This window comes from Suricata suricatta, chromosome 4 (assembly GCF_006229205.1).
Source record: "Suricata suricatta isolate VVHF042 chromosome 4, meerkat_22Aug2017_6uvM2_HiC, whole genome shotgun sequence".
In the NCBI taxonomy this organism is placed as follows: Eukaryota; Metazoa; Chordata; class Mammalia; order Carnivora; family Herpestidae; genus Suricata; species Suricata suricatta.
In genome coordinates, this window is record NC_043703.1 from 29,810,407 (window position 1) to 29,827,554 (window position 17,148).

General features: G+C 39.4%; 1 long non-coding RNA gene across 1 annotated transcript in view; it reads left to right on the forward strand.

Moving 5' to 3' along the window:
• LOC115289415 overlaps positions 1-17,148 on the forward strand; it is a 72,608-nt gene that overhangs the window by 21,617 nt on the left and 33,843 nt on the right. The window contains exon 2 of the long non-coding RNA XR_003907618.1: positions 14,868-15,004. This is a non-coding gene — a long non-coding RNA (uncharacterized LOC115289415). The remainder of the gene's footprint in view (positions 1-14,867; positions 15,005-17,148) is intronic.

A 17,148-nucleotide genomic window follows, 5' to 3' on the forward strand; every position in this document is an offset into this window, starting at 1 on the left:
TATTTTGGCTTTGATGTTTTAATAGGCCTGGAAGTCATTTTAGAAGTGCCATTCTTTTTCTTGATTTTATATCCTCCTCCAGTTATAACACTGATGAAAATTAAAAGATAACATTAGTCTATGAGGAGGAGAAAGGCCTCTCCCGCATTTTGATCCCTGTCTTTCATTCCATAATCCTCCTCAGTAGGGAAGCTAACGTCCTATTTCTGCCAGCTGAGCTTGGAAGGCAAAGAGGAACATTAGTAATAAGACTTAGAAGTTGTCCCAAGCTAAGGCCGGAAACTATAAAGGACATACTGGTCTCCAGGGTGAGGAATTCATTTCAGTTTTAATTCAGGCCAACCCCCGGAGAACTATCATAAATATGGAGCAAAAGATTCAATCCCCACACCCAAGATATTCCTCAGCTGGTCCTTTTTGTAGCTAAGAAATTTCACAGGCTCCCTGCCCCTCCACCCTCTGCCCATGTTCCCAAACTCCTACATCACAGAAATTTCTGCGGAGGTTTGAGCTTCCAATGCCAAATACAAGCACAGCTGCACTTACTGCCACAAAGTCAAAGTTGTAGTGTTCCTCCCCCATCTATTACCAAAGAGAAGGGTTTAGGAGCCCTGTTTTGTTAAGTGTCGATGTCTGGCCCTGTCTTGATAAAAGCCCCCTTTCTCTCTTTACTACACTTCAACAGTTGTGCTCAAAGCAATTGTTCTTTGCTTATAAAGAGCTTTCAAAATGCCTTACCTGTAGGTCAGCACATATTGTACTCTCTTCAGACATTCTCCATAAAAGTACTAGGGCACAAGGAATCCTTTGGTCTTATTTCTATTTTCCTCCCTTGTGCTGTGTGCTCAGAAATGTCCTCATATAAAAATGGGCCTTCTCATTGATTCAGAGGGTGGACTTTAACATACGGAGAACGTTGAGAATCTTGGCTGAGATGTTTAGTTTATGTGTCATTTTAAGCAGGCTCAGGGATGCCCAGATAGGTGATAAAACATTATTTCTACATGTGTCTGTGAGGATGTTTCTATAATAGATTAGCATATTAGTTTCACTAGTGAAGATAGCCCTCAGCAATGGGAGTGGGCATCATCCCATCTATTGAGTGCCTGAGTAGAACAAAAAGGCAGAGAGGAAGGGTAGATTTGCTCTCTGCTTAAGCTGGGACATCATCTTCTCCTGTTTTCATTGATGCTCTGGGTTGTTGGGCCTCTAGATTTGGACCACGAATTTACACCATTGGCTCCCTAGGTTCTGAGGTTCTGAAGGTCAGGTGTGCACTGGCTTTCCTGGACCTGCGCTTGAAGATGACAGATCATGGGACTTTTCAGCCTCCATTATCATGTGCGCTGATACATCTTATAATACATCTTTTTTCTATATATGTATATATGCCCTCTTGGTTCTGCTTGGGACAACCCTAATTAATACATCAGCTAAATGTCACAAAGTTCACACCAAAGAGCTGAAAGAGCCTTTGGGAACAGTTATTAGGAGAAGAAGGCTCTGGAGACAGGCTGTTGGAGAATGGATCTTGGCTTTGCCACTCACATTACCTGTATATCTTGAGGAAGTTACTTAACATTGATTTGCTTCAAATTTCTCAGCTGTAAACTGGGAGTGTGAATAGTACGTACCTAAAAGATTATTGTGAGAACTATATGAGATATGCATGTAAGATCTTCAGATATGTCTTTGTCACATGTTAGCTGTTACTTAAAATTTTCTCATCTTTCCACTTACTGCTATTTCTCCTTCTCCCTTTCTCTTTCTTGACTACCTGTTCTGGGGTTTCATACTTGTGGCAGTGCAGGCACCATAATGCATGATGACAATACCCTACACTCTGGACCTACTCCTTCTCTTACCCGCAAATGAAAGCCTTGTCAACTGGGTCCTCCATTTAGGATATAATGAAATCATTTGTCCTAAGATATTAATCACTGAAAACATCTATGCATATTCCTTCTTCCTTGCTTTTGCATTTTAACAGGGCACAAGGTCATAATTCAAAGGCATTAATTCGTAAAAGGCAGGCTTCAAGATGGGCTGTATTTCCGTTGGTGGTTAGTGCTAGAATTTTTCTGATATCCTTCAAGTTATATATAGAAGATAGTGGTCAACTCTAGGTGTTTAAAGTTCTAATAATTATCTTCCTTACCCATTTGGGACTTGTCATCACCACCACCACCACCACCATCATCATCATTGTTGTCATTGTCATCATTTGAATAAGAATTGTTTTTTGAGTGCTTTTCTTAGTATTTCCCAAGATTATCTGAATCCTAAAAATCTCTGTGAGGAAGCTATTATTGTAGACTTTTTATATATAAGAAAACCAACACTCAGAAGTTAAGTGACTTTCCCAAAGGCACACAAAGGGTAAGTATTTGAGAGGTGAGCCCAGATTGTGCTCCAGAACTCTCTGGCTCTCAAGGTTGTGCCATGATTACAGTAGAAATAAAATGGACAGCTGCCTGGTTCATGTCGTTCCTCCTCCTGTGGACAGCTACGAGACAGCAGACTCACGTCTGCCTCTTCTCATGATCATCAGTTCCAAGAACAGTGCCTTGTTCATATGGTCCCACTACACATTTGTGGGAAGAATAAGAGGATGTGTGAATGCATACTCTCAAAAGTCTGTACCTTCCTCAAGGAATGAGATGTAATAAATGGCTCTGTTGGCTTTATTTATTATTTGTCATCTAATGGCCTTAGAAGTATCACAGCAGTGAACTACCTCATCCACTCTTCACAGACATCTTGGCAACATTAGTAAATCAGAAGTTCTGGGTATCTGAATCACATTCATTTGTGACTTATGCAAACAGGACTGCATACACTTGCAAGCAATATCTTACAGTTATATAATTAATTTGATTGTTGAGAAGAGTTGTTCCTAGACCCATATTAGGACTTAAATGATTTCAGTTAGGCAGTATCCCTTGTCCAAGTTAACTGACCCCTACCAAATCTTCAACTCTCTTTGTGCTTTACCTGCCCAACCAGAGATGGTATAGCCTATTGGTTTCAGTTCTACTGTATTCTGATTACAGTCCTATTGGCCTCAATTTCAGCATGGTGGGTGGAAACATATTTCTCATTGCACAGTAAGGCTATTGTGAGTTGCATGGCAAGACTCTAAAATGCTTTTTTGTGCTGAAAATGGGTCTTGTGGTGTCCTATATTTAACTGCCTATGAATCAATTACGGAGCAATAACGAAAATACTAATAACCAAAAGCAGAAATCTGGTGTCACTACAAATTCCTCCTCCAAAGATTAGCTTTCCATTTTTATCCAAAGGAGTGATACATATCTAAGAGATTTCCTTTTGATATTTTGGACTTTCTATTTTCAAAAGAACTCAAAAACACTGTATAATATTGATAATGTTCAAACACAGTACATAGCTGAGACATTTGAAAGGAGAGTGCTGTGTCTCTCTTGAGTGATTTCTAACTTTAAAACAACAAAAATATATCCATGGACCAAAACTTGAGGGCAAAGATCGAATATTTCATACCATGGCATAATTTTCTTAAAAAGCTCAAATAAAACATGTATTTGGGATTGAAATAAATTGTAAAAGTGAGACAGTAAGCTAATTTTAAAAATCTATTTAGAATTTAAAAATAGTTTTGCCAACTCAATTACAATTGCACAAGAAGTGACTGATAATGTGTGCACTTGCTTGGAGACATGAAGAAAAACCCAATCAAATTAAAAAACATTGATTACATTGCTAAAATTTCTATGGTATTTTGTTTGTTAGGTTTGTTTTCTTTCAAGAACTTTGTTGTTTCCCCAATGAAATGGTTCTACAGCTGTTTTAGTAAGTAAGCCTGGTGCATTCACATAGTAGATTAAAATTCCTCCAAAAAGAGGCACTTAAAGTCAAATCTACAGCCAGCCAGTAAAGGTCTTTTCTTTTGCTGAGCAGTTGGGAGAAAAAAAAATTGCCATAACTTATTTTTTACTCCAAATAGTATAAAAAAATGCTTACTTTCCTAGTCTCTGCCGATTGTGCTGATACATGAATTACTTTCCATATATTGATTTTCTGTTGAAAGGAGAATGTGCAAGGCCCTCTCAAATGGATGGGCAGGGTCTTACCATCTCTAAAGTGGTGTTCTGGTACTGATTCAGAGAATCTCCCATTTTCAAGCTGCATGTGCCTCATGGAAGGAAGCGAGTTCACGGTGCAGACTGGGTGTTCATTGTGCCTGAGGATTTTATGAGTGCTCTAGACAGCAACTCTGTTGACCTGGGCATTCCTGAGGGTAGAAAACACTACACAGAAACTAAGCACCTCATTGCCAGTGTGACTGCTCTGGCTATCGAGATGCTGAGTCTGGTCCATTTATAATCCAACATACCCCTGAGGTCACCACTATGCCACAAAGGGACAGGATGTCCATCAGCAAAATAAAACCTAGGACCTCTTGGGTCAAGCCCTGGAAGAGAATCTCCAAAGGGGAGTAGTCAGCATCCAATCCTCTAATTTTTCTCTTTTATCTTAGAGTCTTCCACTTTAATTCCCATACCATTAGGGATACACACTCAACCCCTTCAAAGGACTTAAATTTTCTCCTAGAACAGCAGAGATGGACTAGAGCTTTCAAAGTGGACTTTTTTAAAGTACTAAAGGTAAACAAAGGTATAAAATACAGAAGCTTTTGGCAGAAAATTATAGCCAGTATATATATATCATTAAGGTTTTTTTTGTTTTGTTTTGTTTTGTTTTGTTTTTTGCTATAGCTAACCTCACCACTGCTACTAAAAGAGTATCTCAGCCGGATTCCTCATTTCCCAGCTTCCCACTTACATTTCACTTCTGTTTCCAGAAAATGCCTTTTTTTCACTAGGTCCCTTTACGACAGGGTCAAGAAAGGGTGTTTTAACTCTGATCCTCTCCTGAGGCATTCTAATTCTTTTTGGTGTTTAATCAGAAGGACAACCCATTGTCTGGGAAAATGCCAGAAGAGGATACATTTTCAGGTGAAAATTAGCTCTCTACATAGGAAATGGCTTGGCCTCTACATATAGAGTATAAACGTATAGTAGTTCCTTAAATTGGCATCATAGCCATATGTATCAGCTAGGTTGCTTTTGGTGACAAGTCACAGAAACTCAACTGGCTTAAATGTTGAGGAACTATGTAGGGTCACTTAGCAGAAGCAGGGCTGGCATCAGGATAGGTTGACCCCGCGGCCTGGGCTGCAATGAAGGATCCAGATATTTTTCATTTCGTCTGCTGTTTCCATGGAGGCTTCCCATGTGTCCTGAGCTCCAGCAGCCTGCGTGTGTTCTATTTTTGCCTCCCCCGGACCACCCGGTGAGTCTCGTTTAGACCCTTGCTCATCACACGTTCTTTTGAGTTTATTGTTTATTTGTTGAGTTGTTTCTTTTCTTCCTTAAGGTTTTGCACCCCGAGAGACTCCTACATCCAATTCTCTGTTTATACATGCATATGACTGAACTGTCTATTTAACCTGCTTTCACAGAACATAGCCATTTTCTGTGTCTTTAATTTCAAGTTAGTCTCACTATTTATTCTTCTTTGAAAATTATATGCCCTCAGAGCCCTGAGGATTAGAATATTTTTTACAAGATGAAATAATAAATCAATATGATACTGTGGGTCATTTATTTTACATTAATGGCTTTGAGCCAGTTAGATAGTAGATAATATGATTCTTAGAGAATCAGAGGATTTTTAGAAATCAAAAACATTCTCTGCCTAGTTTAAAGGGATACTCTTATATGATCAGTTTATTTTTTTTACACCATTATCCTTTTGAAGACATCAGTGACACATTTAAAATCAATAGCAACAGTAGTTTATGTAAGTCATAACGACGTGACCAGTATTTAGAATGCTTTTGGAGATTACAGAATGTTTTCTTATTTTTTATCTCAATTACCTTTAACCTGGGATGCCAGGTATAATTGTTATGTCTGTTTTACAGAAAGCTTAAATGACAAGCTCAAGGTCATGCATGCCATATGGTCCAGCCGCTACTTGGACAAAAATAATCTAACTCTAAAACCCACACTCTTTCCATTATACTTGCCACTGGGAAATCCCTTCTACTAAAATCTAAATATTTCCATAGCCTCCGTGATCTCTTTCCATTTTTTTTCCTTGGAAAGACTCAATGGACCCTAAGAAAACACTTAGATGAATCTGAGTAACATGAAAAATGATTTTGTAATCTGTATGCCAAGGAAGAATGCTAAAGGGATTTTGTTATGTTTGAAAGGGCATCCACTGCTACATAATATACAGCTTGTTGATTCAGGGGGTGATCTATCTTATTTTTGTTAAAGGACAACACTATTCCTTTACAATTATATGCTAATTAGTTTCTTAGACACTCCATCAGAAATGCAACTCGATGCCAATTACCTAATTGATATATTGCAAACTTCATTTTCCCAGGCCCGTATTTTATGAGAACCAAGGAAAGGTTTCAGTTGAGAAAGAGAAAAGCAGCCCCTGTCAGCTGGGAGCGGCCTGGCTCTGGCAGCGAGGCGCTGGTGACCCTAGGAGCGGGCCTGAATCTCCCAGCACGGACTTCGTGCTGTCCTGTTGAACAGGAACCTTCCAGAGCACCACTGGACAAGGCCACTTTGTGACCATGAAGAGATGAGACAGGAAATAAGACCACGCTAATTTTGTCCACACACAAACAAAACAAGGTCACTGGGCAAACCCCCAAATCCTGAATATTCTGCAATCCTGCCTGCTATCCTGCCTGCTTTATCACTCCGGCTCCAGCCTGACTTTGTAGTCCTCTCCTTCTATCTAAAATGTGATGCTAGAAACCAATTTGACAGTAAACTATTAAAAAAAAATGTGATGCTAGAATTACAGAATGACTCCTCTCCTTCTATCTAAAACGTGATTCTAGAATTACAGAATTGCTCCTGCTTCCTGAAAGGACCCAATCCAGAGTGAAACTTTACTCCCTGAAACTTCCTCAAAGTCTCCTATGGCAAGCTTGATAGCTGTTATGAATCTACCGTGTTTAAGTATAGAGGCGTTCCTCATTGATTTTGCCTGCAGGGCACTGACAAAGTTCAGTTCTTCAACTAGAGGAAAGATTTAAGTACGCCGTATTCTACTGTTAACCTCTTTTAGTTATACACTTTATTATCCAGGAGACATCTTCTGGGAATCATAGAAGGTTATTTGCAGCGTCCACTGATAGGAGTAGTTTATGGATGAACTCTAACAATCTCCAGAGACCACTCCCCCCCCAGTTATTGACACTTACTTAGAAATTACACCTTCATGCAAGGTCAATAGCAAAGATTTTAGATGGTTCTTATTTCAGTTTGCATTGGGTAAGTGGAGTTCTTTTGAGGGTCTAGCCTACTCCTCCCCCATGCCTGCCATTACTTTCTGGGTGACTTTGGAAAGATATTCCACCATTCATGAAATGGGGATGGTGATAGTACTTTATTTATAAGGACGTTGTGATGATTGGGTGACATGATAGGTTGTGTCTTGAGCACTCAGTATGTTTTTGCCATTATAATGATATTTACTCTTGTCATGACCTAGGAGTGGTTTGCTAGTCAGCTCAGTGTCCACAACAAAATACTGCAGACTGAGTGGTTTAAACAGATTTACGTCTCAGAGTTCTGGAGACTGGAAGTCTGAGATCCAGGTGTCAGCCCGGTCGGGTCCTGGTGAGAGCCCACTTCCTGGCTTCCTTCTCACTGTGTCCCCAAATCACCCAGACAGAGAGAGAGAGAGAGAGAGTGAGAGAGAGAGAGAGAGAAAGGGAGAGAGAGGGAGAGAGAAAGAGACAGGAAGTTTGGGTGTCTTCTCTTACAAGGGCACTAACCCATCATGGAGGTCCTATCCTCATAACCTCATCTAAACCCAATTACCTTCCAGAGGCCCATCTCCAAATACCATCACCTTGGGGGTTAGGGCTTCTACATATGACTTTTTTTGTGTGTGTGGTCAGGGGTGGGCACAAAATTTAGTTCATCAGGTGGCCTTCCCTTTCACAAATTACAAATTAACTGCTTTAAAATCTAAAACAATTTTTGGTGGCCAGTTCCCAGTACTGAGCTGGTGTCTCGTTTAACATTTGATACAGTATGTTCTGTGGGATATGTCTAAAATTTATTTTTTTTCCTGTTTTTTTTTCCATAATATTTTATTGTCAAATTGTTTTCCATACAACACCCAGTGCTCTTCCTCTTTCAAGGTTATAGTTTCCGAGTCCCTTATGAAGATGTTTTGTGGCCTCTCCCATCTGCATCCCCCAGCCTCTCTGGGTTGAGGCAAGTGCAGGGCTGGAGCACTTACCAGACTTCTCAGCTTTTGTAAGTGGTTCCACCCCCAGCTGGGCTGACTCAAAAAGCAAGTGGCTCTGGATTTAACTGAAATGAGAGAGTAATGCACTCCGGGTACTTAGCAGGGATATTATCTCAAACTCTCTGCCACTTACTGTTTATTAAAAGCTGGGTTTAGAGAACTAATGCTTACATATTGCAACGCATTTATTCCTCTCCATCTTCCAAAATCCATCCTAAGTGTAAGTCGGAGCAAAGGATAGCTCAGTACCCGGATTGTATTAGTTCCGCTTATGCGGGATTGCTTTTACAATTTGTGTCTTGTCGTTTGCCCTTAGCCCACACTGGAAGATATTTCAAACTAAAGTCTTATAATACATGTTGCTAAATCCTGTGACCGGTAGTGTCTAGAAAAATAGTGAGCACTCAGTAAGAATTTGTTGAGTAAATGAACGAATAAACTAATGAGTAAATAACTTTATAGATTCACCCTTAGGATATTTGGTATTCATTACTGTTGGTTACGCTACATTTATTAGGATGATGAGACAAATTTCACGTAGGAGTCGGTACATAGATTAGAGGCTTTTTACCAGTATTTTTTGTATTTTATTTTTACTATTAACGCATAGTAAAATTTACCTCTTGGGGAGGTATACAGTCAGTAGAATGTATGGTCAGGAGGGGATAGTAAAATTTTAACTTATGTCTATTTTCAAGTAAGCGTCACCACAGTAGGATACGGAACAATTCCATAGACCCCCCCAAAATCCCTAATGCTTTCATTTTTGTAGTCATATCCCCTCCCCCAGCTTTCTAATCCCTAACCACCAATCTGTTCTTAGTCACTACAGTTTTGTCCTTAAAATTTTTTTAAATGTTTATTTATTTCTGAGAGAGAGACATACACACAGAGTGTGAGCAGGGGAGGGGCAGAGAGAGAGGAGGACACAGAATCCAAAGCAGGCTCCAGGCTGTGAGCTGTCAGCACAGAGCCCGACGTGGGGCTCAAACCCAGGAACCGTGAGCTCATGACCTGAGCCTATGTCGGTTGCTTAACCAACTGAGCCACCCAGGTCCTCTGAGTTTTATCTTTTTGACAATGTCACATAAGTAAAATCAGACAATATGTAACCTTTTGAGACTGGCTTCTTCCATTCAGCCTGAATGCCTTGGGGTTATCCAAGTTGTGTGTATCCTTAATTTAATTCTTTTTTAACTGCTGAGTGGAGTTCCATTATGTGGATGTAACACTGTTTATCTCCTCACCCTTTGAAATACATCTGAGTTGTGTCCAGTTTTTAGCTATTATGAAGAAAACTGTATGCAGCATTTTTTGTGGGGGCATGTTTTTTGTTCCTTGGAGGAAATAACTAAGAGTAAGAATGTGGGCACCATACGACAAGGGTATGTGCACCTTCCTAATAAACTGCCAAGTTGTTTTCTCGAGTGGTGGCACTGTTTAATCCTTCCACCAGCAACATCTGAGAGTTCTTGTTGCCCTGAGTGCCGGCCACACCTCGCATTCTTGGTACGTTTTGTTTTGGACACTCTAGAAGATATGCTATCTCAGTATCTCAACCTGCAATTGTCTGATGGCTAACGATGTTCAGTGAGTCTCAGGTGCTGATTATCTTCTGTATCTTCCCTCACGAGGTGTTCAAATCTTTCTCTCATTTTTAAAAACCTGTGTTGTTTATTTTCCTTCTGCTGAGTTTTGAAATTTCTTGACATGTTTTGGATAAAAGTTCTTTGTTGAATATGTGATTTGTAAATATTTTCTCCCAGTCTGTGGCTTGTCTTTCCTCGTTCACAGCATTTTCCACCAAGCAAACATGCTTAATTCTGATTTGTGACAATTTGCTCATTCCCCCCCATTATTCTAAAAACTTTTGCCCCATTTTTGCTTTTGTCATAGAAAACATCATAAAATTTCTCTTGTTCTTGTCTGAAAGTTTTATAGTTTTGAATCTGTATTTAAATCTGAAATCCATTTTGAGTTAATTTTTGCATAAGGTGTAAAATTTTGGTTGAAATTCATTTTTTTAAATCTCCGAGTGGCCAGTTGCTCTGTACCATTTGTTGAAAAGGCTGTCATTCCACCACCGAGCAGCGTTTGTGTATGTCAGAAAGAAACTAGCCATATTTACGTGATTCTATTTATGAGCTCTCTTTTTGGTTCTTTTGATCTCTATGTCCATCCTTTTCCTAATAATTATATACTGTCTTGATACTATAACTTTATATTAAGACTTAAAATGAGGTGGTGGGATTACTCCAACTTAATTCTTAGTTTTCAAAATTGCATCCATTATTTTAATTCCTTTGTCTTCCATATAAATTTTAGAATTAGCCTGTCTGTATCTATCAAAACCCGAGTAAAAATTTTGACTAAAATTGGGTTAACTCTAGTTTGGAGAGAACTTGCATCTTAAAAATATGATGTTTGCAAGTCCACAAACGTGATATGACTATTTGTCAGGGACTTTGATGTATTTCCTCAGTATTTTGTAACTCTCGGTATAAAAATTCTGTGTATGTTTGGTTAGATTTATACCTAAATAGTTAATATTTGTGGAGCTATTAAGAATGGTATTTTTTAAAGATTTCATTTTCTAACTGTTTACTACTAATACAAATATGATTGATTTTGTGTGTGGACTTTGTATCTTACATCCTTACTAAAGTCATATATTTGTCTTGGGCTATTTATTGTAGATTCATTGGGGTTTTCTATGCAGACAATCATGCCATCTTTCAATAGAGAGAATTTTCTCTCTCTCTTTCCAGTGTGTATGGATTTTAATTTTTCTTCTTGCCTTATTGTCCTAAGAATTCCGTGCAATTCTGAATAGAACTGGTAAGGTGGACTTTCTGCATTCCTTATCTTAGGCGGGAAGTGTTTAGACTTGCATTATTCAGTATGATGTTAGTTGTGGGTTTCTTGTCCATGTCCTTTATCAGTCTGCGGAAGTACTCTTCTGATCTAGGTTGCTTAGAGTTTTTATCATGATGAATGCTGAATTTTGTCAAATGCTTTCTCTGCATCAATTGATAAGAACATGTGCTTTTCCATAGAGTGTTAAAATATTATAGATTCACTGATTGATTTTCAAATGTTAAATCAGCTTTGCGTTTCTTGTAATGTGTCATACTTTTTATACATTGCTGGATTTGATTTCTGTTATTTTGTTGAGACTTTTTCATCTGTGCTTGTCTTTCTTCTTCAGTCTTTTGGTTTTGGTATGAAAGTCATGCTGGCTTTCTAAAATGATTTGTGTTTCTTTCTCTTCTGTTATCTGGAAAAGTTTATTTAGAATTGATGTTATGTCTTTTTTAAATGTTTGATAGAATTCAATCGTGCAACCATATGAACGTGGACATATTTTTCTGGAGGACTCTGGAATGAATTAAATTCTTTTAAATTTGTTGCAGATTTTATAATGGTCCAGGATATGGTCTTGCTATATCTGTGGGCATTTAAAAATAATGTGTATTCCGCTGTTGCCAGGAAGAATATTCTATAGATGTGCTCCCTTTTTCTGGCCTCTACGGTTCCTAATGAAAAATACATAGTAAATCATTGTTCTAGGGGCTCCTGGGTGGCTCGGTCAGTTAGGCATCTGGCTTCGGCTCAGGTCATGATCTCATGGTTCATGGTTTGGAGCCCTGTGTCGGGTTCTATGCTGACTGCTCAGGGCCTCAAGCCTGTTTCAGGTTCTGTGTCTCCTTCTCTCTCTGCCCCTCCCCAACTTGTCCTCTGCCTATATCTCTCTCAAAAATAAATAAACATAAAACATTTTTAAAAATCCTTTTAAAATCATTGTTCTCATATAAGCAATGCATCATTTTTCTCTGGATGCTTTCAAGAGATCTTTGTGTTTGGTTTTCAGCAGTTTGATTACAATGTATCTGGGCATGAAGATGTATATATATATATCCTATTTGGTGTTCACTATACTTTATGTATTTCATAAAATTTAGGAAGTTTTTACCTATTGGTTTAAAAAAGTATTTTGTTCTACATTATGCTCTTTCCTTTTTTTTTCTTAATTTTTAAAAAATGTTTTTAATTTATTTTTGAGAGACAGAGAGAGACAGTGGGAACAGGGGAGGATCAGAGAGGGAGAGAAGGAGACACAGAATCTGAAGCAGGCTCCAGGCTCGGAGCTAGCTGTCAGCACAGAGCCCGATGTGGGGATCAAACCCACAAACCATGAGATCATGACCTGAGCCCAAGCCAGATGCTTAACTAACTGAGCCACTCAGGCGCCCCTATGCTCTTTCCTTTTATTCCAGACTTCTTAGGACATAAATATTAGCTCTTCTGGTATTGTCCCATAGGTCCTTTTGGGTCTATTTATTTTTTAAAAAACAGTTTTTCTCTGTGATGTTCAAACTGGATTATTTCTATTGATCTATTTTCAAGTTCATGGAATCTTCCCTCTGTCATCTCCATTTAGCACTTAAGTCTATGCAGTAAGATTTTTATTTTGGATACTGTGTTTTTTCAGTCCTAAAATTTCTATTTGGTTCTTCTTTCCATCTTCCATTCCTTTGCTCAAAATTTCTAGCTCTTCATTTGTTTCTACTGTGTTTGCAATTTCTTATTGGTGCATTTTGTTTGTTTCAAGTTCTTATTTGAATAAAATGATAGAACATATCGTGTACTTTTAGTTTCAGGAGTAGAATTTATAGTAGCTGCTTTCAAGTCTTTGTCAGATCATTTCAGCATGTGTGTCACCTTGGAGGTGACGTCTATTTATTTTCTTTTCACATGTGAGTTGAGATTTTCCTGGTTCTTCATATATTGAGTAGGTTTGGGTGGTGTTCTGGATATTTTGAGTATTATGAAACTGAACATATTTTTTAGTCCAAGACAAGGGGTTGATTTTTTTGTTTTAGCAGACGATCAGCCCATTTGGGTTTAGGCTGCACATTTTTACCAATCTTCTGTTGCATGTGATTTAAATATTCTTCCATTTTCAAAGCCTTTTCAGTGCTTTTCATATCCGTCTCACACGTGCATCACCCAGTGGACAGTTCTAGGTCTTGGGTGGTGGTGTATATCTGGGTTCAGTTCTTCAAGTCTTCAGTTTGCTGTTTAGGATTTGATCCACCCAGGTCCAGCTCAAGAGGAGTCTAGGTGGTCATAAATTACCTTATGGAATCAGTTTCCTGAGTCCTTCCCTCTCAGGGACCTCCCTGGCACCTTCCAGTTACTTGGAGACATTCTGTTCAATCTTTCAGTCAGAAACTTAAGACTTTATTTACCGCATGCTGCCATGCACTCCCATGACTGCGCTTGTGTTTGGGGCCAAGGGGTGGAAGGCCAGGGAGAGAAAAGAAACAACAGATGTTTCCCCCATTTTTTCTGAACCACAGCTCCTCCGGTTAGGAAAGGAGTTCCTCCTTCTAGAGGGTTTTAGATGCTTGCTGTTCCAAGTGCTGCTGCTGTCGGGGCCAGTACGCTTCTTTCCTTCTCACTGAGCTCAACCAGTGGCCTCTCCTGGGGCTCCCTCTTCCTGATTTGATGCCTGCTTTTTCCAGTGTTTCCTCCAAGTCCTGGTTGGAGCTACTGGAGAAGAACAATGGTTAGCACTGGTCACACTCTGGATTTTGGTCCATTTGCCTAACCTACCTGCTACTTTTCAAAGTCTTTAAATAGCTGCTCCTTGCATTCTGTCCAGATTTTTATAGCTGCATTCAATGGGAGAGACAGGGTGGTGAGTGTTACTCCATTTTATCTAGAACTGAACCCTCTCGTGGTTTGTTTTTATATTCTGAACATAGTGGACTATGTAAGTAACAGTTTTTCTTTCCTTGTCTTTTAGAACCTTTAGTGCCAAGTTTTGGCTAAGCTATACCCACCCTCCCATTGCTCTGTGGTGTTTTGAATCCTGAGCCACTGTGTCATGTCTCAAAGGTGTGAAAACATTTTAGGGAATCTAGGTAAACAGCACCATCTCCTAAACCTCACCTTTCTCCTGTGATTCCCTTTGAATCATAAGTGTGTGTATGTGCGTACGTTTTGTACTCTGAAGAATCTTGTTATCGAGCTAGGATGAAAGGAAAACAAATGTGACTAATTCTTACAAGATTACTCATAGCTTTCTGAATATAATACATCATTTAATGCATTCATACTGATGCTCACAGTGTTTTTCCTATGGAGAATGCTTTTTCAATCTTTTATCACTGGAAAACTCCTATTCACCCTGCAAAGGCCTTGGAGCCAATTTTTATGTTTTTCAGACTCTTTAACTGATCTGCCTTAGGTACAGCTGGTGGCCTTTTTTTTATGCTTCAAGAAAGCATCATTCACAAGCCAGCATTGATATGCTGTGGTATGTTTCACTGTTGCCTCCAACTACCTGGTTCTTCTTCTTACCCTTGCCAGGACTCCCAGTAGATGGTGCTTTTATGTCCCATAGTCAGGATGAGCCATGTGACTTTCTTTGGCTGGTAGAATGTGGGTGGACATGATTTATGTCCTTTCAAGTAGCAACTTACATACACCATGCGGTTTGCTTCAGCCTTTTGCTCTTGCAGTTGCCATGGGAACAGGACCTCGATGAGGCTCTCCTTCAGCTCGTGTCATGTCCCAGAGTGAGAACACACATGGAACAAAGACCTGAAGCATCCCAGCTGACCTCCAGATTCATACGTCAGAAATAAATACATGTCAAGTAAGCCACTGGGATTTTCAAGCTTTTTGTTTTCTCTTAATATTATTACTAAATAAAACGTGACTTAAAATGTCTGGTTTCCCCTGGTGGACTGCTTTATAGGGTCAGAAACTCCATGGGTAGAGCCTGAAATGTAAGAGGTACTTATGGAAACCAGTTGATGAAAGACCAAAGAAGACAATGGGCCCAATGAAGATGTAACCATACAAGTCCCTGGGGCCCTTGGCACTTCCAGCCTGGACCTCTTGGGGCAGATGGACAGATGGACACTGCTGGGTTAAGTCCAGTCTGAATATATACTTTGACGTGGAACGCTGATTTTTCTTATTTTTTTTTCTGAGTCCAGCTCAATCTAGAAGTAACCAAGAATAATTCACAAAGGCATATATAAATATAACCTATACTTTAGTGGGATTTGATAGAGGAATCAGATGGCTTAAGTTAACTCCAATTCTGGTAACCTTGAACATATCATTAATTTCTCTTCTCATTCTCATTTTTATTATCCATAAAAAGGAAGGAGGATAAGGATGGATAAGAGTTGGATTACTCATTTTCTTTTCTTTTTTAATGTTTATTTATTTTTGAATGAGCGAGGGAGACAAACAGAGCACAAGCAGGTGACGGACAGAGAGAGAAGGAGACAGAGAATCTGAAGCAGGCTCCAGGCTTTGAACTGTCAGCACAGAGTCTGATGTGGGGCTCGAACCCACAACTTGTGAAATCATGACCTGAGCCGAAGTTAGATGCTTAGCCAGCTGAGTTCCCCAGGCACCCCTGGATTACTTATTTTCAAAGGTCTCTTTCTTAGTGTAATTATGTTCTGATGCTTTTTTTTTTTTAACATTTTTCCTTTAGTTTGGATGCCTACACAGTTTAGATGTAGTCAATAGAAGGGCCTAAGTCATTATATAAAGGGCTCCTGTGTCAAAAGGCCCATTTCAAGTATTTGGCATTTTATTAGAGTGAAGAACTGCAGATTATATCCCTAAACAGAACCATGGACAATAGCTCAGTGGTTTGGGGGCCTGCCGGCCTGGGGGATGCAGCTCTCCTGAGCACCTTGGCTTCTCAGCTGCAAGCTGCCTTCTCAGTTTCCTCCCCAGTTTTGCTTGGCCCCTCCACGCTGCTCTCAGCTCCCAGCCCTGTGGCTTCTTGCCCTGGTCCTGGAAAGGCAAATCGGGATTCGCTCTTATTTGCTGCCTGCTGCTGCTTCTCCTCAGAAAGGACGGCAAAGAGACTGTATTGTTTGTTGGCTTCTTGTAGCCACTGATGACATGTGTTGTCAGGTCCTCACCATCCACAGCTCTCCCTCAGAGTTGTGTCCAAAGCCTCACAGAACCATTGAGCTGGAATGGACGTTGCTCAGTGTAATAAATTTAGACAGGAGGGATCAAAACCCAGGGATTTTGACTTACTCAATCCAGTCCCAGAACTGACTAGAGGTAAGGTTGGGTATAAAACTGGATCTACGAGTCTCCCACACTGTATGAATGTGCTAACAATAGAAACTTCAGGAATCTGAGGAAAAAATAAAATATATAATAAAGTGCAAACGGATTCCTGTATTTTACCAGGTTAGAAGAAGAAAAGTGATCTGATCGTTCAGTCCCTGTCTTCTAGTTCTTCTTCTTCTCTGCCCTTAAACACATAATTTTGGTCGAAACACTCAACAACAATCCATCGTTAAAAAGGCTTTTGCAGATAATCAGCTTTTAAAGAGCAACAACTAAACATATTACTACTAGTACTACTATGAAGAGAAGAAGAAAGAAAAAGAAAAAAAACAACACAGCAAAACCCCCAGTAGGCTGCTGGTTTTATGAGGATCACAAGAGGACTGACAAGTCGCTCAGCCCCTAAGCCCCAACTACTCGTTATCAATTATGTATCATAATTCGTCCTTGTAACATCCTTTGAAATATTCAGATAAAAGACTCTAAAGGGACAAAATAATTAAGATGATTAGTTACAGCAGAAAAAGGTTTAAATTGCTGCTCTGTGTAGTGTGTTTTATATTATGTTATTCTTAGTTCTTATCTTCCCTATCGCACATACACAAGATGCATGAAGAGACACAGGTAGTGTAGATTCAGTGGTGGGGGGCAAAAGACTAGTCATGTCATGTGCTTTTCATGTAATAC